The 21,813-nt window shown below is 40.7% G+C and overlaps 1 protein-coding gene across 3 annotated transcripts in view; it reads left to right on the top strand.

Annotated features, from left to right (window-relative positions):
- mthfd1l (methylenetetrahydrofolate dehydrogenase (NADP+ dependent) 1 like) overlaps positions 1 to 21,813 on the top strand; it is a 157,154-nt gene that overhangs the window by 112,373 nt on the left and 22,968 nt on the right. The gene's annotated exons all lie outside the window — the stretch shown is intronic.

The raw sequence follows: 21,813 nt of genomic DNA, 5'->3' as shown, positions 1-21,813 counted from the left end.
GGAGAGATAACGATGTATTCCCACAAGACGAGAGATTGAGTGATGACCTCATTGAGGTACTTACTTACTATTAAAAGGATTCAGTGGGCTGAATCGCTCTCCTCTGAAAGAATGTAGAGCAGGGAGCCAAGCCTTGAATTTCCTTGCAAAAGCTGGTTTCAGTTTGAACAGTACAGCTCAGGAACAGGCCATTCAGATTCAGAATCAAGTTTGCTGTGAAACTTGTTTTGCAAGAACAGTATGTTGTAAGACAAAAATTACTGTAAGTCACCAAAAAAAAGTGCATAAGAGGAAAAGTAGTGTTCATGGAGCATTCAAAAAATTTTGGCTGGCAGAGGGGAAGAAGCTGCACTTGAAATGTTGGGGTGAGTCTTTCAGACTCCTGTACCTTTTTCCTGATCGGATGTAATGAGAAGAGGGCATGTCCCAGAGGGCTCCTTAATGATTGATTCTGCCTTGAGGCACCATCAGCCCACACTGTCTGTGCTGAGCATGATGCCACTCCAAGCTGGCAGATCACTGAGTGCCAAGGGTGATTTATGTGCTGATTTGGATCTCTCTCATTTTCTTTTTGCATTGTGACAGAGCAAGCCCTTTGATTCCATTAACACACAAACAGAACGGCTCAATGCCTCTCTGATTCAAAACCTGGTATGTGATTCTGCTTGGACTTCACACCAGTGTTCTTGATATTTATTGTTTATTCATTCATTTACTTGTTTTGTTTTTTCTTTATTTATTTGCACTATTTGTTGTCTTTTGTACATTGGTTGTCCATCTTTTTTCATGATCGCTGATTTCACTGATTCTGTTGTGCCTCTTTGTATTTGCTGTGGATGCCTGTAAGAAAATGAGTATCAGGGTAGTATATGGTGTAATTTAAAATTCAAAGTATGTCTCCAGCCCAGCTTAAATACTCAGACACATTCAGAGAGCTGATCAAAAATTAACTTCAAGTAATGTCACCTGCATTTTTTCACTTTCGTACAAATCTTTTAAAGATTTAGCTTTATTTGTCATATGTACATTGAAACTTCAAAACATAGTGAAATGCATAGTCTTTTACATCACTGACCAACACAGTCCCTGTAAGTGTTACCATGCGTCCATCACCATTGTAGCCTGCTAACCCCAACCCATGCATCTTTGGAATGTGGGAGGGAACTGGAGCACTCAAAGGAAACCCATGCGGTCAGGGAACAATGTACAAACTCACTACAGACAGTGGGAATCGAACTCCAGTGGATTGCTGGCAGTGTAAAGCGATTGTGCTAACCACTACACTATGTGTGTTAGGGTTAGCTCTTACCACCATCTGCAATACGAGTTCTGTTCTTTTCAGTTTGTAATCGTGAGAGGTGCGGGATCTAACTAGAGGCCATGGGTTAAAGATCATTAGCTAATGCCAGCCTAGAGGCATTTTTCGTCACCTCACACTGAGCTTTGACTGGGATGATGAAAGCACAGTAACTTGAGAGAGGAAAACCATAAATATTAAAAGGCCACAAGGAGAGAACAGGGATTGCAAGGGTAAACTCATCTTTCACTGGCCAGCATAGTCAGGATGGGCCGAATGGCTTTGCAAGGATGATTTACAAGGATGTAGCCTGGATTGAGGAGCATGCCTTATAAGAATAGGTTGAGTGAACTCGGTCTTTTTTCCTTGGAGGATGAGAGGGGACCTGATAGAAGTGTACAAGATAATGAGAGGCATTGATGGTGTGGATAGTCAAAGGCCTTTGTCCAGGGCTGAAGTGGCTAGCATGAGAGGACACAAGTTTTAAGGTGCTTGGAAGTAGGTACATAGGAGATGTCAGAGGTAAGTTTTTTTACACACAGAGTAGTGTGCGCGTTGAATGGGCTGCTGGCGACAGTGATAGAGGCGGATATGATAGAGTCTTCTGAGAGACTCCTGAACAGGTACATGGAGCTCAGAAAAATAGAGGGCTATGGGTAACCAAGGTAATTTCTAAGGTAAGGACATGTTCGGCACAGCTTTGTGGGCTGAAGGGCCTGTGTTGTGCTGTAGGTTTTCTATGTTTCTAAGTGTAGTGTGAAGGGTATTGTATTGGTAAACTCAGAAAAGGGAAACCCTGTAAAGCAGCCAGCATGATCAAGGATCCCACCCACCCCAAATATTCTCTCTTCTCCCCACTTCCTTTATACCAGGAGGATAATGCAAAAACCTGAAGTTGTGTACTACCAGTCTCAAAAGTAGCTTCTGTGCCCCTGAACGACTACTGAGCGGTTCCCAAGTCTGTTAAGGTGGATTCACACATCACAGCTCTTGAACTGTTTAGTTATCTATCTGCACTGCTCTTCCTCTTGTCATTCGAACACCATATTCTGCAATCTATTCCTTTTGTACTACTCTGATGGACTTGCTTGTGGAATGATCTGTCTGGATGGCTGCAAACAAAACCTGTTTGGTGTATCTTGGTACATTTGACAATAATAAAACAATTAACAATCTCCCTCCACCCCCACCCTCCCCTCAACTAGTGGCAGTTCTAAACTCTTTGCCTCCCTTCTTTCAGTCATGCATTTAGTGCACTGCACTTTTCTCTGTAACTAGAACACCATACTCAGTGCCCACTTTTTTAGGTACGCCTGTACTTAATGTTAGCACTGAGTGTTTGTTCAGTCACTTGCATCACATTTCTCTGCCATTCTGATGTTTGGTCTGAACAACAACTGAACCTTTTGACCATGTCTGCATGCTTTTGTGCATTGAGTTGCTGCCACATGACTGTTTAGAGATTTGCACTAACAGGTCTATAGGTCTATCTAATAAGGTGGCTACGGAATGTGTATTCTGTTATTGTTTTCCTTTGTGCTATTTCAACGCACTGATGTGATGAACTGATCCTTATAGATGGTATGCAAAGCAGTTTTTCACTGTGCTTTGCACATGACTTGAATCAATTTAGAGCCAAGCCAATTTCAGACTCAATCATTGCTAGGCAGTTTTTTTGTGCTGCACATCAACTGGTAAACAAGTGAGCTTTTAAAAAATGTAGTCCAAAATGATTAATCACAAATAGATAGGCTGCCCTCTGGGTTTAAATTTGGCCCAGAGCTAATGTCTGCTTCAGAGATTTCCTTTAAAGCAAAAAAGAAGCAATCTGCAACAGCTACACACACAAAATGCTGGAGAACTCAGCAGGCCAGGCAGCATCAATGAAAAAATGTAAACAGCCAAGCTGAGACCCTTCATCGGGACTGGAAAGAAAGATAACTTTTTGTAACATCTATGATAGTGATCTCAGTTGAACAATGCTGTAAGCCTCTGGCTGAAACAATTGCCTTGTAACAAGAGTAGCTCTCCACATCAATCCCTTGTGGAATAGATTGGCGTGCTCTGAGCAAAAATTTTATCTGCAGCGCTCTGAGGCATCTAGTTGTTTAACTGTCTTTTGACATGAGCAAACTCAGCACATGCTGCTTTCCCAGTCTCTGCTGCTTCTAAATCATCCCTGTTTCATAGTAAGTCAAAGTAAATTTATTATCAAAGTACGTATATCTCACCATATACGGCCCTGAGATTCATTTTCTTACGGGCTTTTACAGGAAAATAGAATTTATGAAAAACTATACATAAAAAATCACAAAGAACCAATGTGCAAAAAGAGGACAGACTGTGTAAATAAGAAAAGTTGATGCTAAGAGCATGAGTTGTAGACTCCTTGAAAGTGATTCTATAGGTTATGGATCAGTTCAGAGTTCAACCACTGGAGTGATTGTATAGTCAGAATGAATAACTATACAGTAGCTACACGTAAGAAGTGTCAGTTGAGGCTCAGTGGTGGTAATGCTCTGTTTGATACTGAATGTCATGGATTCCTGTCTCAGTCTAGGAACTTGGGCATAATCCAGGCCAAACTCCTGACTGAGTATTGAAAGACTGCACTGTCAGCGATACTGCCTTTCATGAGATGACCATAAGACATAGGAGCAGTATTAGGTCATTTGCCTATCAAGTCTGCTCTGCCATTCCATCATGGCTGATTTATTATCCTCTCAAACCCATTCTCCAGCCTTCTCCCTGTATCCTTTGACACCCTTACTAATTCAAGAAACTGTCGATGTACCAAATGACTTGGAGCCTATTGCTATCTGTGGCAATGAATTCCACAGTTTGCCAAAAGAGATTCTTTCTCATCTCTGTTCTAAAGGGACATACAGTGGTGCTAGAAAGTTTGTGAACTGTGTAGAATTTTCTCTTTCTGCATAAATATGACCTAAAGTATAATCAGATCTTCATGTATGTACTGAATCTAGATAAAGAGAACCTAACTGAATACAGGTTTCCCCCGCGATTTGAAGGTAGAGCATTCCAATGAAATGGTTCGTAAGCCGGAATGTCGTAAAGGGAAGAAGCAATTACCATTTATTTATATGGGGAAAATTTTTGAGTTCGCAGACCCAAAAAATAACCTACCAAATCATGCCAAATAACACAGAAAACCTAAAATAACAGTAACATATAGTAAAAGCAGAACTGTTATGATAAATGCACAGCCTATATAAAGTAGAAATACTTTTATACAGTCATTGCAGCGAAAATCTCACGCAATTGCTTCACGTTCAGTTCCTGGACGACTTCACTTTCGTGCTGTTCGTTACTGCATTCGGTTTCAATTGTTATCCTTTCCTCTTTATCAGCTCTTCATCTCTCAGTTCTTGGTCAAAACCAAGAACTGCCAAAACCTCTTTAACATCATCTTCGTCAACTTCCACAAACCCAGCCTCCTTAGCCAAACTCACTATTGCCGTATATATTGTTGATGGTTCAAAGCCTTTAAAATCGTTCACTGCTTCGGGACATAGTTTCCTCCAAACGCCATTTCTCATCGAGACTGTTGGCCTATGTAGAGCATCTCCAATGTTGGCGATTGCCAATTTTATATTGTACTCTTTCCCGATCTCTCGCAAAGATACTTTGGCATTGCCCTCTCTGTCAGTGGCACTTACAATAAAACGCATCACATTTTGCATATAGTAAGCTTTGATTGTGGCTATTAGGCCATGGTCACACGGCTGCAGCAACAATGTCGTATTCAGTGGTAAGAACATAACACGAACGTTACCACCATACTCGGTAATGCCAAGTGGATGAGCAGCACAATTATCGACAATCACAAGATACTTATCGAGGTTATTTTCTCTTACAGTATTTTTCAACAAAGGGACTAACGTATCCACTCATGCACTCAGAAAAAAGCACTTGGGTATTCCAACCACTTGGATGTTAACGGAACACAACGGGAAGTGTTTTCTTATCAAAGCCTTTAAGTGCCCTCGGATTTTCTAAATGATACACTAGCAGAGGCTTAAGGACAGCATCACCCATGGCGTTAATAATAGGCATTAGGATAAACCTGTCCTTCAATGCCTTGTGTCCCTTAGCCTGCTTTTCTTCTATCGAAATAAATGTCTTGCTCGGCAATTTTTTCCAATAAATTTCAGTTCCGTCACAGTTAAACACTTGCTTATATAAATAACCACCTTCTGTAATTATTTTCTTCAGTTCTGCTGGGAACTTTTCGGCAGCTTCAGTATCAGCCGAAGGACTCTCTCCAGTAAACGTTAAACTATGAAGCTGCCTTTGCCTCAGAATCCGATCAAACCACCCATGACTGCCTTTAAATTCCACTTTCACAACACTTTCATCACCATCGTCCAGTGCTATTTCAGCTTATTAAAAAGACTGACTGATTTCTCCTTAAGTATAAGATAACAGAACACCACGCTTTGTACACCCATCAATCCACTCAAGCAGTAGACTTTCCATTTTATCCATTATTGGACGCCGACTAAGAGAGTCCACTTTGCTACGAGCAGAACCAACAGTAACATTGGCAGCTTTCAAAATTCTTTCTCTCTGCGTATAAATAGTGCAAATGGATGACACAGGCAAATTCAACAAGTGGACAATGTCCTTACTTCGTTCACCACGATCGAAACGCTTAATTATGTCTAGTTTTACATTAAGTGTAACACCCTTATGAGCTCTTTTAGGCTTTTCCAATACAGGTACCTTAGAACTCATCTTGCTAAAGGATGCAAAATAAACCGACATACAGTAAAGCACAGATGCTCACGGGCACATGTTTAAGCAATGGTGGCTAAATGCGGTTCTGGAGGAGGAGCTTGGCTGCTTTTCTCGCGCACTGCCTTTCTTCGTAACAGTGAAAACACCTTCTGTTAGCAAAAACAGGTAACTAATGTAGGTCTTTCTTAACAGCGAGGTGTTGTAAAGCAAATGTTCGAAAACCGGAGGACACCTGTAACTAACACAAAATATATTACGCTTGTTAATTTACTTATTGAGAAAAAGGATCCAATATTACATATTTGTTGGAAAAAGTAATGCCTTCTGGAGTAATGCCTTCTACAAATGCTATTTGGAGTCAGATGTTCCAATCAATGAGATGAGATTGGAGGTGTGGGTTGCAAAGCTGCCTACCATATAAAAAGTACATACAAAGTCAAGTTACTGATAAGGCTATCTCCCAGTGGCCACACATTTCAATTCCACGTCCCATTCCCATTCTGATATGTTTATCCATGGCCGCCTCTACTGTCAAGATGAAGCCAAACTCAGGTTGGAGGAGCAACACCTTGTAAACCGTCTGGGTAGCCTCCAACCTGATGGCATGAACAGTGACTCTTCTAACTTCTGTTAATGCCCCTCCTCCCCTTCTTACCCCATCCCTGATTTATTTATTTCCCCCCCTCCCCCTTTCTTTCTGCCCATCACTCTGCCTGTTCTCCATCTCCCCTTGGTGCTCCCCTCCCCCTTTCTTTCTCCCGAGGCCTCCCATCCCATGATCCTTTCCCTTCTCCAGCTCTGTATCCCTTTTGCCAATCACCTTTCCAGCTCTCAGCTTCACCCCACCCCCTCCGGTCTTCTCCTATCATTTCGCATTCCCCCCTTTCCCTCCTACTTTCAAATCTCTTAGTATCTTTTCTTTCAGTTAGTCCTGAGGAAGGGTTTCAGCCTGAAACATTGACGGTGCTTCTCCCTGTAGATACTGCCTGGCCTGCTGCATTCCACCGGCATTTTGTGTGTGTTACCTGAGTCATTGTGTGCTGGTGAATGTGGTTGAGGGTGGGTCAAGGAGTGAGGATAAGGCAACTCTTCTCAAGAAAAGTCTGCTTATGTGCACATGCCTTGATCAACTTTCAGAGGACCTTGGAAGGATTGTAGAGATGCATCAAGCTAGAAAAGGCTATAACAGCATTTCTAAAGACCTGAGTGTACAAATGGAAGAAAATCAGTATTGTTGCTGCTCTCCCTAGAAGTAGGCATCCTGCAAAAATCACACTAAGAGCACAAAATGCAATCATTAAGGAAGTGAAAAAGAATACAAAGATAACAGCAAAAAACCTGAAGAAATCTCTAGAATTTGCTGAAGTCTCTGTTCATGTGTCCACTATAAGAAAAACACTGAACAAAAATGGTGTTCATGGAAGGACATCACAGAGGAAACCACTGCTCTCTTCAAAAAAAAGAGTTGTTGCACATCTCAAGTTTGCAAAAGGCCACTTGGATGTTCTGTAATGCTGCTGGGACAATGTTCTGTGGACAGATGAGACAAAAGTTGAACTTTTTGGTAGAAATGTACATTGCTGTGTTTGGAGGGAAAAGGGTGCTGCACACCGACATCAAAACCTCATCCCAAATGTGAAACTTGGGAAGAGCATCATGGTTTTGGGCTGCTTTCCTGCTGCAGGGCCTGGACAGCTTGCAATCTTTGAGGGAACCATGAATTCAAAATTGTATCAAGACTTTTTACAGGAGAATATCAGGGTAGCAGTTCATCACCTGAAGCTTAATAGAAGTTGGATGATGCAACAAGACAATGATATGAAAGACAAAAGTAAATCAACAGCAGAATGGTTTAAAAAGAAGAAAATTTGTTTTGGAATGGCTGAGTCAAAGTCCTGACCTTAATCCTATAGAAATGTTATGGAAGGACCTGAAGCAAGCAGTTCATGCAGGGATGCCCACCAACATCCCAGAATTGAGGCAGTTTTGTAAGGAAGAATTGACTTAAAATTCCTCCAAGCTGATGTGCAGGACTGATTAATGGTTACTGGAAACATTTGGTTGAAGTTTATTGCTGTACACCAGTTACTGAAAGCAGGGGTTTAAATACTTTTTCCAACAAATACATATAATATTGGATAATTTTTCTCAACAATTAACTGAACAAGTATAATGTTTTTGTGTTATTTATTTAATTGGGTTCTCTTTATTTAGTTAGCTAGTTTTAGAACTTGTGTGAAGATCTGATCACATTTTAGGTCATGCTTATGCAGAAACAGAGAAATTTCTACAGGGTTCATAAACTTCCTAGCATCACTGCACTTGCATTCTGAGATATAAGATATTATATCTTATCTCTGAAGTGCTTGACTCTAACTTTATTGCCCAGGAAAGCATAGCATATTTCTCCCAGTGAACTTGCTTGTTTTTATCCCTCAAGCAACCAACAAATACATTATCTGTTGTGGGATTTATGACTGAATGTTTCCTTTGCCATGTATCCTGCTTATAAATTTAGTTGAAGTTAAAACTGTCTTTGGTGTAGTGCATCTGAGATTTCTAGTTTGGGAACCTTGATGTTTTGGAGCAAGGATCCTGAGTGGAGGAGTAGAACATTTTGAACTGAATGTTCATCTTATTTTTTGATTATTTAGCAGTGTGGACAAACATCATCCTTCAAAGCAGTCATGGTACTTTATACTCATCTGGAGAGCAGACAGGTAATCTGTATAGTGCCTTATTTGAAGGATGTTTCCTATAGTGTAACTCCATTCATTACTGCAGTACCTATTTTGGTTCTCTGCCACAGTGAAATTTAAACCCATACAGTATACTTTCGCCTCAGGTGAGTGAGATGCACATGATGTCACAATGATCAAAATATCTAATTCATATTGAGCACCCCTTCTAATTATCCCCTTGACTTTCTCTGTCTCAGAACAATTCTGACTACTTGCTTCCCCTCCATATAACAGTGGATGTATGTCACACTGAACCTATTGCCAGCTGTCAATATAATTCTGTATTTTTTAATGTAAGCACTTGGGCTTGGGTGGTACTTTCAGGTCAAAAACTGAAATTGTTGCTGGTCAATTATGTGCTTGTGCTCAAATATACACAAGCCATAGACCATTTGTTGCTGCATACAAAATTTTACCACATGCAGGCCCAGTTAGAGAACTGGAGGATTGAGCTTCTATGAAGCATCCATCTTTCTCCAGGTAGATCATGCTTTAACGTCTTCAGCAGCCAGCATTGTTGTAACTCTGACCAACTTCTTTGTGAGCTCCACCCTCTGCCATTTCTGTTGCACCTTGTATACACCGTGAGCCTTGTGTAGCAGTGTGTGAGACTTTTCTCTCTGCCAAGCCATGATTTGTCACAGACAAATACTTTGGCTACACCTGATCTAATGATTCCAGGACATTGTTACTGTTTTTTTTAAGCGTGTTGCACCAGACGGTCAGCCATTCTTGTCTGGCGCATGGTGTCAGGATCGGTCTCCTTTTGGATTAACCGGGTCACGATATGAATGTTCCTGACTTGACACTTGTATTTTTTATGAGGCCGAGTGGCTAGCTCGACGTTCAACCCGGCATGGATGGAAAGCGTGCTCAGGTGTGGCCCGACTTGGATTTGAACTCGGGAGCCTTCACTCCGGAGTCCAGCACTGATGCCATTGCGCCACCAGCCAGCATTACTGTATTAATTACTTGGCACTCAAATCTGTCCTGTACTCTAACTTGATTGGTACAAAAAGGGTTTTTTTTTTAAAGTAGTTTTTTTTGTCCTTGGATAAAACTGGATTCCTGTTATAGCAAATCTATCTGAGTGGAAGCATAGTAAACAACTTGGTCTGTTCTGTCAGGATGTAGATTTGTATCTGCCTAAACTAATATTTAACAGTAATAACTTTGTGCAGTTCACCAAATAGCTCTGCGATCCATGGTGGATATTGGTAAACAAAACTGTAGTGGTCCTTGACAATAAACATTGACTTTTTCATTAAATTAATTACCATCCAGTCTGGTACATTTGCTCCATGGATAGCCTAAGCCACCAGACTAATTTCCAACCATATCCTGAATTCATTGACAGTTTGGCTTCATCCACATTTTTTCAACTAATTGTCAGTCATTGAGTAAAGGGTTTTCTTTCCTTCCCCACTGCATTCGTTTCAAAATTTATCGTTTACTAATTGAGACAAATAACTACTTTTGATATGATGCACTTTTCTATGTAGCCCATTAGCTCTGCTCTTTGATACTTTTGGGAGCTTAATAATGTTTCACCTTTCCCATGACCCTTCCAGTTTGCCATTTTCGGTCCTTCCACAGTAGCCCTTCTGCCTTTGGCCAAGTTGTGCAACTGTGTACAGAGATAAAAATATTCAAATTCCATCTCCAAATCTCTCTACCCCCCGACCCCATCCCAACACTTTTTTGAGGCTTTTTAAAAACTTCCAACATCCTTGCCGATCGTTTTGTCATCTCCATATGTGGGTCACTATCAAGTTCACCTTTTGACAGTTTACTACATTTAAGATGCAAAAGAAAAGTATTGGGTTTTGGCATAAAATGGTAGTATAATTTTGCAAGAGACATTTATCTGATGTAAAAGAAAAACATCAGTATAACCTCTGCATTTGTACTATGGTGTAGCTGTACCCCCTAGTCTCAATTATCTGATTCTGCATTTTATCTTGACCCTGAAAAACTCTTATTCCAGCTTTGGTGTGTGAATTTTGTCTTATTCATCAGATTTTCCTCATTCTCCCTCTGCCAAAGGGCCAGTCTTGGATCAAGTTCAAGTTTAATTGGTTGTCATTCCACCATATGCATGTATGAATATTCACCATATGCAGTTGAATAAAACAGTGTTCCTCCATGGTCAAGTTGCAAAACACGGTGTATATACGGCACACACAGTACATATAGTCACACACAGCACATCAAGTCACAAAATGATGTTAGCACAAGTCCCTGAGTGGCATGGCCTGAACATTGATGGTGCATGGGATGGTGTTCTGGAGCCACATTTCTACAAGAACAAGCACAAGGCAGTTCATCATCTCAGGCTGGGTCAGCCACAGACAAAGGCAATCCAAATGTCTTCCTGGGTGAACACTTGGCAAGCTGGTTTGCAGGGGCCAATCCCCAACCCAGCACAGATTTCAGCATGTCTGCTAAGCCTCTGTTCTCCCCCTCACTGCCTGGGTTGCTGTGTCTTCCTTAGCTTTAGTTGTCTTTTACCTCCTCTCAATTCTAAAGACAAATCCCAGCCCAAAACTCCAGACTGCCCCCTATTATAGTGTCCTATGTACATTTAGAAAGCCTGAAACTTCCTCATTCTTCTTGTATGTAATCTACTTAGATAAGAGTCCATACAGTGACTTGATATGTTAAATAATTTAGTACCTCTTTTGGCCTATTTTGCAGCTGCAGCCTTGGTGCTATTCTGAATGAGTTATGAGTTTTTCCAAATAACCTGTGCAATATTTATACTTTAACTGTCTTTTAACACACTTGCTCATTATCGCACTACTTTTCATGGGATATTGTCTGCAAATTAGTTGCTGCATTTGCTACTCTACAAAACTAAATACATTTGAAGTTAACTATAAACACAAGAGATTCTGCAGATGCTGAGCGTGTTACGTTTGAAGTAGTTAATGGACTGGAGCGTCTGGGATGTTCCAGGGTCCCAAAAGACAGTCTGGAGATGTATTTGTGTTGTTTTTTTTTAAATAGCAGAGATCCAGGATATTATAGAGAGGAGGAGTGATTCCTGGAAATTTGCCATCTTTTATCTGGCTGTTGAGTTACCTTGCTGAAACCATGTGTCTGCTTCTCTGTACTTACAGCCCTGAATTGTGCAATTGACTTAATTTCCTGATAACAAACTCATTGGTAGGTAATCCATATGCTACTATCAACATGCCAGCTTCAACCAACTTGCTCACTGTGTGTGTGTGCGCGCGCGCGCTTAACCCCAACCCAGTTGCAGTGGTAGCTATTGGCGTTGCTGTGGGAGATTTCAAATGGATGTTGTTCCTTCCCATTACAGATCACCACTTTCATTCATGAATTTGCTCGGTATGGAGCAGCCATCTGCAACAAATGTTACCTCAGAGTTCTGTGCTGGAATTTAAATTTTATTTATTCTGAACTATGTGGTAAACGAATGTCAATGGCATAGTGCAAATTTACTTTTGTGACCCTGTTTAATGGAAGCTCAAAATTAAAATTAAGCATTTGTTTATAACATTCAAAGTACAATGCTCCCTAACCTGTGTGTGTGTGACAGTATTTGGTACTTTCTGACTTGACATTTTAATTGCCAGAATCAGGTTTATTATCAGTTGACATATGTCATAAAATTTGTTATTTTGTGGCAGCAATACAGTGCAATGCATTAAAAATTAGTGTAAGCCACAATAAATAAATAAATAAATAAGTAGTGAAAGAAGAGTACTAGTAGTGAGGTACTGTTTATGGTCCTTTCAAAAATCTGATGGTGGGGGGGAAAGAATCTCTTCAAATGTACCTCCTCCTTAATGGTAGTAATGAGAAGGGGAAATGTCTGGGATGGTGAGGGTCTTTAATGATGGATGCTGCCTTCTTTAGGCACTGTCTTTTGAAGGTATCCTCAGTGGTAGAGAGGCTGGTTTCTGTGATGGGGCTGGCTGAGTTTACAACCCTCTGCTGCTTTATCTGATCCTGTGAGTTGGTCACTCCACACCAGATGGTGATGCATCCAGTCAGAATGTTCTCAAGGTACATCTGTAGAAACTTGCCAGAGTCTTGGGTGACATTTTCAAATTCCTAGTGAAATATAGCCACTGGCATGTCTTCTATGCATTTGTATCAATATGTTCAGCCCAGGATAGATCCTTAGAGATGTTAACACTTAGGAATTTGAAACTATTACGCCCTTGTGAACTGGACTTAAGCTAAATTCAGAAGTCTGTCCCGTATAGGATATTGTGATTTTAGTTACTTAAGGATCCGCTTTTTTTAAACCTTGAACTTAAAAAAACTGTTGCAGTTTCTCTAGCCTGCCCACAGTATTCCATTAAAGATACTGGTCCTAAGCTGGAGAGCTGGAAGTGCCTTCAGCGGAAGGAACCCTGACCTGAATGCTGATTAGCTGGTTCCTTGCCATCATTCAACCCATCAAGTTCTGAGGTTGTCAAACAGCACTTAAAAAGTAATAAAAGAACAGTTGTGTAATCTGGATAATGTTTGTGTTTAACTGGTAACATTCGGGTCAGTGCCAGTCTATTGAGGTTAGTTTAGCCAAGTTGTATGGGAATGAGGGATTTGTGCACTGGATACTTGATCGCTGGTTCCACGTTCTGTCCTTTTGCTGAATTGTTCGCACTGAAGTCAACAACAAGGTGCTGACACCTTCAGTCGCTTTGCTATGCTTTCCTTTGGATCTTTTGACTCCATGTTTCAAAATATACTTATAATTATTTATTCTGTACCAAACCTATTAGTGGTGGTAAATGCATACTTCCCACAGCACAGTCTATTGAGATGTCCTTTCAAGACAGACTAGAAATTTGGGCCTGTATTCCTTAGTGTTGAAGAATGAGGGTGACCACCTTCAAACATGTACAATCTGAGAGGACACAACGCAGATAGAAAAATATGAAACAATCAAAACAAGCTGCTGGAAGAACTCTACAGGTTGGACAGCATTTGTGGAGGCAGAGAAATGGTTGCCCTTCTGGGTTGAAACTGATGCAGGATCAAGGCCCAAAGTTATCCCTCTGCCTCCACAGATGCTGGCTGACCCACTGAGTTCCTTTAACAACTTGTTCAAAGATTCTTGTGGTGCTAGCAGCATAGATGTTGAGAAAGTTGCACTCGTGGAAGAGTCACGAGCAACGTGCATAGTTAATGTGTAGGGGCCACTCATTTACAATTGAGGGGCATAGAAATTTTTTCTGTCTGAAGGTGATAAGTCTCCTGAAATTCTTTGCCTCAGAGGGCAATGGAGACCAGATCAATAAAAATCTTTATTTTATTTAGAAGTACAGTGCATAATAGGCCCTTCTGGTCCTTGGAGCTGTGCTGCTCAACAACCCACTGATTTAACCCCAGCCTAATCACAGGACAATTTACAATGACCAATCAGTGTACCAACTAGTCTGCGGAAGGAAACCCACATGCACACAGTGAGGAACATACAAAACTTGCTTACAGGTGATACTGGAATTGAACTCCGATGCACCAAGTTGTAATATCATCATACTAACGACTGTGTTATCATGGCAGCCAAAGTGTGCATTCAGATAAATATTGAAAGAGCAAAGAATTGACTACAAGGAGAACTGCTAGAGATGAAGAGTTGAGGCTATGGTAAATTGGCCATGATTGTATTGAATGGTGGGACAGGCTGGAGAGGTGAGAGGTCTGCTGACTTGTTCTTGCTGTTCTTTTATTTAATCAGTATCAGTAAAACTCTTATGCATGCCAGGTAAAATGGGTACCGGCAGGAGAAGTGGTAGCCATGCATATTCCCTTCATCCTGCCATGTGACCATAGTACAGAATCCAACTATTATTGGACCACAGTTCAGTGAGGGATTCTTTTGCCGTAATAATGCATTAGGAATATGCACAATCAGAAGGTCCAGATGGGAAAGGTAAAAGATACAGGACAACAGGAGGTTATGAAAAAGGGTAGCCATAAGAAATTGTGCAAATATGATCACTGGCCAAAACAGATGTTTATTTCATTGCCTGCTTAATGGAGAGCAACCCAGACTATTTACAATGACAGTCTGGTTCCAAGATGGGGTTTGTCTCTTTGATCTTAATAGGTTGTCTGTAAAGCTCATAATCCGTGCCAACATTTCCAGCACCATACCCAATGAGTATTCAAGTTCATGTTTATTGTTATCATGAGCAGGATGACCTGAGCTACCTGAAATATCAAACATACCTTTGCCTTCAAAAATACTGTTGGACCTGCTGAGTTCCTTCACCAGGTTTTCTTTTTTTGCTCCAGTTTGCATCTCTGCAGTCTCCCATTTCACATGGCACCAAGTGGACTGTGTAGCAAGGGTGGGTTCAGTTGATAATAACCCATCCTTAATAGGCATCAGTCCAGATAAAGTACAGAGCTGGCTTTCTAGCCAAGACACATGATATTGGACAGTGCTATGCTAACAATCCCAAAGTTTATAGTTGTTCTGCTAGGAAGAAAAAAAGATTTTTACATGGGCATTTCCTCATCACTTTCCAAATCTATCCCAATCTGTCCAATCCCATGATGTAGGAATTAACCTAAAGAGAATGGGAAAAAAAAACTAGTTCCCATTCCATCACCAAGGTAAGTGAGGACTGGAGTACCTGTTAATTCTTTTGCAGGATGGGTACAATCTCCAGTTGCCTCTCTGCTGAAAGACTGACGACATTTAAAAGACTCTTGGACAGATTTATGGATGGCCAAATGTAAGCAAATGGGATTAGCATCTGGATCAGCATGAACAATGTGGGCCAAAGGGACTGTATTCATGCTGTATGAATCTATGAATCCCTGAGAGAGTCAAGTGAAATTTTGATCATGACATCTCTGCAACTGAAATTGGTCTGTGTGCTAAGGTTGGCATATTAATCTCGGTAATAAAGGCCATCTGGTTTGTGTATTAAACTTAAACAGTGGTTGTCATGAAGGGAAAAATCTGAACTTTGAATACTGTGAAAATGAAAGAAGCCAGCTCCCTTTTTTTTATGCAAACCCTACATTCAGAACGAAAACAGGAAATAAAAAAATAATAGACTGAGATTGGGTATGATTAAGATGCCAATTTGGATATAGGGCCAGAGAATGGCTGGCCTCCAAATTGAATTGACTTTTTATTGAGTAAATAGGAGAAACCAATGAATATTTAAAATGATTGGATTGGAAAAGGCCAGAAGGAAGGTGAGAAAGATTGTCTTTACTCAGCAAGAAGAACATGAATGGGATCACATTGCCTGAAAAGGTTGATGGTGGAAACCGATTCAATTAGGACCTTGGGGGAGTTAAATTAATTCTGTCAAAGGAAATATTTCTGTGGAGTAAAAGCATTTTCTGGCATTTAAAGTGCTAACTGAAATGCGAAGCTACTAAGTGACTCTCAGATAGACGGTATTTTAGAAAAAAAACTGTGTGACCACTTTTAAAGCCTGTAGTACAGTCAGTGAGTGATGTTTGTTTTTGTAGCATGAGAAATGCTTGCACAATGCTATGACTCGTTACAGCTCTCGTTACATACACATGCAGGTCAACTCGTTTGAGTGATTATGCAGAAAGTTTGGTTAATAACTCATCTCCTTCTACCTTAGGCCACAAACTTATCAATCACCCCAATGAGTTATTAACTTCCAAACTTTCTGCATAATCACTCAGAGTTGACCTGCATGTGCCTGTAACGAGAGCTGTATAACTCATCTCCTTCTACCTTAGGCCACGAGCTTATCAATCACCCCTTGTAGTGTTTTTCTTTCATGGGCTTTTCTCTTACAAAATTTTTTATTTGGCTTGGCATTCACAGCTCTAACTTTGATCTGCTTTTCATTTACAGTACTGTGCAAAAGTTTTAAGCACATATATATAGCTGGGATGCCGAAGAATTTTACGCGGTACTGTTGTAATTTTATGTATTGCACTGGCTGCTGCTGCTGCAAAAATCACACTTCATGACACATCTGAATGATGATAAACATGATTCTGATATGGGTCTCTGTTGTGGGCAAGGAGAGGGATGTCATGGTTGGGTAAAGGGGAAGGAGCAGGAAGCACCAGATCAATCACCAGACCAGATCTGTAATGATCAATAAACTAATTGTTTGGAATCAAATAACCCTTCCTGCTGTCTTACTACTAGGTATGCCTGCACCAGCGCACCCCCCCCCCCCCCCACAAACCTCTGGCACTCCTTCTCTACCACCTGTCCCACACCCTTCCCGCAATGCTCCACCATCGCCAGTCCCAATGTCCTTTGCTCCTGCCAGGTTTACAAACTTGCTCTCCACTCCACATTGATAAATTCAGTACTTGGGCACCATAGCTGAGACTTTTGCACAATACTGTACTTGCAGCACCTCAGGTTAAGGTCTCAGGAGCTGTTCAGTTCATGGAAGCTCTTGTTAACTGAGTCTATGTTCATTGGTATTGAGTGCTAGTCCAAGGGATTTGAGCAAACCTGGCTTATGTCACAGATTGATATCCCACAGCAGAAATGACCAATTCTGATAGAGGCAGAGAAAATGAGTTAGCAGAATTTGTAGAATTCAGCATAGAAATGGCTGAAACATGCTAAAACTAAAACCAACTTGTTTCTTACTTTTTTTCATGCTCCTATAAAGGGTCAATATTGACCTGAAATGATAACTTTGTCTTTCCACAGATGCTGCCTGATCTGCTTATTGTTTGCAGCATTTTCTAATTGAATTCAAGTTTTCAGCAACTGTGCTTTTTTTACTTGGTTCCCATCTTTCCAGCAAGAGGAGAGAGAGTGGCATTGGAGGCAGTTCAGAGAAGGGGTTGAATTCTGGGCTATAAGGACTGGTTATTCTTATTCTTCAGGATTTAGGGGAATGTGAGGTGACCTTATTGAAACATTCAAAGTTCAGCATGATCTCTAACAGATAGAGACTCTTTCGATGCTATACTTCACAAGGGATACCTTCAACTGGGGAATCATTGTTTCAAAGTATTTAAATGAGGCTGTGGAGAAATTTCTTCTGAGTGTTGTGTTATTAATCTTGAGATTCTCTCCCTGAGATTGCAAGATTGAATATATTAGGAACTGAGAGATTTTTTTTGACAATAAGCAAAGCTAGGAAAGTGAAGTGCAGGTCAAAGACAGATTAGTCATGATGCCAGAACTGGCTTGAAGGGCCAAATGACTTAATTTATCAGAATATTTGAAATTGATCTGCTGCCGAAGTTTGGCCATTGTAGGTTGGAGAGCACAAGAATAGCTTGTTTATTTGTACATGCAAATTCATTCAGTCTTCCTGCAAACAATATTTCTACCAGCAGGCCATTTTTCAGAATGGTACTCTGCAATGTGAACTTGTGTTATAGGAAAATGCCACAAAAGGTGGGATATCTCCTCTGAGCTCAAGTGGTTTTGCAGCATGTTAATAGTCACTTAAATTTAAAGTGTATTGATCAGGTTGTCATTATGAATCTGTGGTATATTATGACATGGGTGATCATGGTCTCATGGCTATGATTATTCTTAGCAAGTTTTTCTGCAAAAGTGGTTAGCCATTGCCTTCTGGACAGTGTCTTTACTAGATGGTTGACCCCAGCTATTATTAATACTCCTCGTAGATTGTCTGCCTAACATCAATGGTCGCATAACCAGGACCTGATGCGCACTAGCTGCTCATATGACCATCCACCACCTGCTCCCATGGCTTCATGTGATCCTGATCGGGGTGGAAGGTTGTGGGGGGGGGGGGGCTAAGCAGGTGCCACACCTTGCCCAAGGGTGACCTTCAAGCTAGCATGGAGAAGGAGCACCACCGCCACCCTAATGGGTAAATTTGGGAAAGTTATTTTTGTTGACATGTGGATTGACGATTAAAGAACAACCCTTTGAGATAATTGGCAAAAGAACCAGAAATGAGAACAAATGGATTTTCTTTTGCCCAAAAGGCTATGATTTTGAACGAGCTACCTGAAAGTAAGGTTAAAACAGATCAATATTAACTTCCAGAACGCAATTGATTATATGCTTTGAGTAAAGTAGTCATACAGTTGTGGACTGAGAGAAGGGGAATTATTAAATAGATAACAATTTTGCTGATAAATGAAATGATACTTTTTTAAGTATTTGACTCGATTCTGTGTGTAAGCTGTTTATATTGTACAGTAGCTGTTTTCTGAAAATATAAACAACTCCAGTTCTACTCTGATTTTGCACATTTTTGGAGAGAGGGTTTTTGTATATTGGCCTTAAGAGATCACAAGATTTATCCCATGAGTTTTGCAAAATAACTTGACCAAAAACTAACCCTGAAGTTCTTGTAGAGTTACTGGCATAGGTTTCAGTTTGATCAGCTGATTTTCATTGGTCTGGAATGTTTTACTCAGTGCAAACAGTTTTTTTCATCTTTACTCTCATTACTGATCATGCAAGCTGATCAAATGACAAGAAGATTTCAGTTCAGTAAGTAAATGGGATATCAGTAATACTCTTAGATTGACTAAGTCTAAAATAGTAACATTGAATGTAATATCAAATAGCACCATTATCTGCAGATGTGATGAGAGTGACTCCCTTTATGCCCAGGTTTGCATTACATGTTCCATTAATCGGCCACTCAAGTTTTCTACAACACTTGCCTACTGAGGCATCCACGCAGCGTGCTGAAATACTTGGTGTTCTTCTCTGTTAAACCTTAAGTCACTGAAAGTTGCCTCCCATCAGCCACTTTCAAATACACTATAAGGTAGACAGAGCTTTTGTGTTGGATTTTGCTGTTAATTCAGCTGCCACTGAGGGAGTTCCATGGATTATCATGTCAACCATCCTGTAATTGGTCCTCCTTTGGTGATTGGCCTACACTGGCCTAATGATGATGTGCCTCAGCATTCAGCTCTAATATTCGTTATCTTAATATGTTGATATTAATAAAAAGATTGGAAAAGAAAGAAAGCATTCAGCTCAATACCTGGGGTAGACCTAAGACTTTGGTCAAGTTCTCTGGTGCTCACTGCCAAATCATTTGATATTCACTGGGTCAAAATGTCTTCTTTTTTTTACCCCTACCCCCCATCACCATCAAATCCAGTTCTCTGCAGTTTTTCAGGTGAATCTGCATTCTGACTTTGTTCCTTTCCCAGTCCCAGAGCAAATAAACTCAAATCTAGATTGGCTTCTTTTGCTTCTGTTTCCCTCCAATAGATCAAACTTATAGCTCTCATCCCATGTTCAGGTTCTTCCCTGGCCTTGCCCCCTCCTCTTCACTAACTTTGCTGCCTTGCCATTCCAGTGGTTTCTTCCTGTCAGATTCTCCACCCATTTACATGTTGTTCCAAATCCTCAAATGCAAGCAGGATCATCATGGTAGTAGAGCAGTTTACACATCGCTTTAAGTGACAGCCATCACCGATTAGGGTTCAATTCTCTGCTGCAACCTGTAGGAGTTTGTACTTTTCCCCCCATGACCACTTGGTTTCCTCTGGGTGCTCTGTTTCCTCCCACGTTCCAAAGACATATGGGTTACAGTTAATGAGTTGTGGGCATATTATATCAGTGCCGGAGGTGTGGTGACACTTACGGACTACCTAGCATAATCCTCACTGATTTGATGCAAACAATGCATTTCAGTGTTTTGATGTACATGTGAAAATAAAACCTGAACTTATTTCAATTTGGATTCCTTTCCTCATTCCTCTTAGTGTGACATTAATTTTCATATTAATGTGAATTTCTACATGGGTGCTATAAATGAGCAAGTTTTGTTGTAGATTAATTAAATATTGTAGTTAAGTTTGTATCCTATGGAAGGTTGAAATAGCGTAAGACAATAAGATATAGCAGAATCAGGCCATTCAGCCCATCAAGTCTGCTCCACCATTCCATCATGGCTGATCCCGAAACCCACTCAATCCCATACACCTGACTTCTTGACATATCCTTCAATGCCCTGACCAATCATGAAACTATCAACTTCTGTCTCGAATATACCCGCAGACTTGGCCTCCACCACAGTCTGTGGCAAAGCATTCCAAAGATTCACTGATCTGGCTAAAAAACAATTTCTTCCTTGCCTCTGTTCTAAAAGGTCACCCCTTAATTTAAGCTGTACCCTCTAGTTCTGGATATCCCCACCATAGGAAGCATCCTTTCCACATCCACCCTACTATAGTCCTTTCAACATTCAGTCAGTTTCAATGAGATCTCCATGCATTCTTCTAATTTCCAGTGAGTATAGGCCCAAAGCTGCCAAATGCTTCTTGAATGTTAACCTCTTCATTCCCAGAATCATCCTCATGAACTTCCTCTGGACTCTTTCCAATGACAACACATCCTTTCTGAGATATGGGGCCCAAAACTGTTGACAACACTCCCAAGAACGGCCTGACTAGCCTCAGCGTTATCTCCTTGCTTTTATATTCTATTCCTCTTGAAATAAATGCCAACATTGAATTTGCCTTCTTTACAACAGACTCAACCTGTAAATTAACCTTCTGGGTATTGTGCACAGGGACTCCTAAGTCCCTCTGATATTTGAACCTTCTTCCCATTTAGATAACAATCTGAGGTATTGTTCCTTTTACCAAAATGCGTTATCATACATTTCCCGACCAGTTGGCACTTTGGCCCGTTCTTCCAATATATCTAATTCCTGCTGCAGTTGCACTACTTCCTCAGCACTGCCTACTACTCCACCTATCATTGTATCATCCGCAAACTTTGCCACAAAGCCATCAGTTCCATTATCCAAACCATTGACAAACAATGTGAAAAGTAGCGGTCCCAATACTGATCCTGAGGAACACCACTAGTCATCGGCAGCCAACCAGAAAAGCTCTTTTTTATTCCCACTTGCTGACTCCTGCCTGTCAGCCTTTCCTCTATCTATGCCAGTGTCTTTCCTGTAAAATCATGGGATTTTATCTTGTTAAGCAGCTTAGTGTGGCTCCTTATCAAATGCCTTTTAAAAATCTAAGTAAATGATATCCACTGCCTCTCCTTTCTCCACCCTGTTTATTTCCTCAAGGAGCTCTTTGACAGAT

Source organism: Hemitrygon akajei, chromosome 7, assembly GCF_048418815.1.
Source record: "Hemitrygon akajei chromosome 7, sHemAka1.3, whole genome shotgun sequence".
Classification (NCBI taxonomy): Eukaryota; Metazoa; Chordata; class Chondrichthyes; order Myliobatiformes; family Dasyatidae; genus Hemitrygon; species Hemitrygon akajei.
The sequence above is the reverse complement of the archived record's forward strand: the minus strand, read 5'-3'. Positions and strand labels throughout refer to the sequence as shown.